We start from the raw sequence: 2,272 nt of genomic DNA, 5'->3' as shown, positions 1-2,272 counted from the left end.
TGCATTCCACAAACACTAAGTGTCTACCGGGCCTGGCACCGTGCCGTGTGCTAAGATGAGTGTTGCAATGATGTGCAACCTGCATGGTGATCTCCGCTTTCTGGCAATGCAACCCTGGTGGCAGAGCTGACTTACACAGACTGAGAGAATCCTCAGCTTTTCTGTGTACCGTCGTTAGAGGAGACCAGCCAGACTCAAAAGGGAGTCGAGAATCGGAAACATCACCCTTATGAATGATGAGTTACTCGTTGGCGAATGATGAGTTACTCGTTGGCAAATGAGTCCTAAAAGGCTCTGCTCCTTTTCTCTAGTTACAATACAAAAATTCTCCGGAGAGATTCTGATGGGCCCTCCTTAGGCTATCTGCTCATCTCCTAGAACAATCACTGAGTCCAGGATAGTGGAACCATGTAAGGGGTGGCTTCCATTTGGACCACATGGTTCTTGGGGAAGAAGTAGAGGCCCCCCAAAAGAAGAAGGGCATATTTCCCAGTGGGAAAGGAAGCATTGGACAGACCATACAAGAAATATCTTTATGGAAGGATGAGCACGTGGGTGTGTGCATGCACTCATAGCAAGGAGGAATCTGTCTTAGCTTTGGTTCCCCCAGAAGGAGATCCTGAGACAAAGATTCAAGTGCAACAGTTTCTTTGGGGAGTGATCCCAGGCAACACAAGTACAGAAGTGGGGAAGAGAAAACATTCATGAAGGGGAACACTTTCAAGCCAATTTTTAAGGGTAACTGCAACTTAATTATACTGGACAATTCTGGAATCTGGCAGGACACTCAGAGTTATTCCACCCGAGTAACTATTTCTACACCGATTGCCATTAGTCATTGGTGGAGGGCTGTCCTGGGTTTTGGGTGGTTGGAGCATTAGTTCTCTGCAGCTTCTGGCCTTCCATTATGCAGACAGAGCAGGCTCCAGGTGCCAGAGAAAGCCCTGGTATAGCTGAAAGTCTGGTTAGTGTTCACACCATGGTAAGGCCCAGGGAAACATTGTTGGACGCTAACAGTGTCTGCCTCACACATGCTGTGTCACAGGCAGAAAGACCACTGTGTGCAGCCCTACATCTTCATATATACCAATAAGGAAACAAGGAACTCGTGTTCCCTCTCAGGGTTCATGGGAGTGAGGCTCAGGTCATAATTGTTTTGGGGGGATGAGTAAAGGAAGAGCTCTACCTGAAAATCTGTTGTTTCCATCAGGGCAGCACACCTATAGTGCTGGCCAGTGCTGCCAGGTGCAATGACCCTGAACAGGGTATTTATATTGGGGCACACCTGTTGGTTTCTTTCCATGCTTCCATGCAGGGTGGAAACCTAAGCCTGGCCTGGCCAATCAATATATTTCATGCCCCGAGCCCTAGCAACTGGTTCGGGCATGGACTTAAGGCCTACATTAGAAAAAATCAGAGTCAATCCTAGAATGTTTGCTGGAATAACCAGGAAAGGGTCCTCTCTTTCTGAATGACTTGAAACTGGGAGACTGTAAGCCTGGAGCTTTGGGGACCACTGTGTAAAGAAAACCTACTGGAAGAAAAACAACAGAAAAAGAGCCAAAGGCCTTAGAGAGACTGAGGGCTGATGATATTACACAAGCTACTGGATACAGCGATGCCTGAACACCTACCAAATCAACCTCTGATTTTTCAATTATGTGTGTTAAAATGAATGCCCTGTTTTCCTGAAGCAATTAAAAAAAAATGTTCTTGTTTGTTTGTTTGTTTTTACGTCAGTTGCCCCTGGAAGAGTACTGACAAATACAAAATGTGAACTTATAAAACAGTGAGATTTCCAGGCAAGCCCTGGCTGAAGGAACTAAGAGAAATGTTAACTGCTCTTCAGGCTTCTCAGAACTTTCTGGAGCCTTGATGAGCAGGTACGAGCATCTTAAGGGTTACCAAGGCAACAGGACCATTTTAAGAAGCAAATTTAAGCCTTTTTCTTTATTTCTAGCAGGTAATTGATAGTGCCCTTGCTAGAGAAGAATCTACATTGGCTGGTTGAAAAAATAAGTGACTTCTCGAGCCTTCTCATGATTTATTGGCCCATTATATCTTCAGCCAGACCTTTCTCTGCCTCTGTTAAGGCCAGCTGGGATATGAAATCAGAATAATATCTCATAATTAATAGCTTACATTTTTGACAACTTATTATGTGCCTAGCATAGTTCTAAAATGTTTCATATACATAAACTCATCTAATCCTCACAAAATCCTATAAGGTAAACACCATTATTATCCCCATTGTACAGATGAGGAAGCCAAA

The sequence above is a fragment of the Pteropus alecto genome, unplaced genomic scaffold (genome assembly GCF_000325575.1).
Source record: "Pteropus alecto unplaced genomic scaffold, ASM32557v1 scaffold131, whole genome shotgun sequence".
Lineage (NCBI taxonomy): Eukaryota > Metazoa > Chordata > Mammalia > Chiroptera > Pteropodidae > Pteropus > Pteropus alecto.
Note: the sequence above shows the minus strand (reverse complement) of the source record.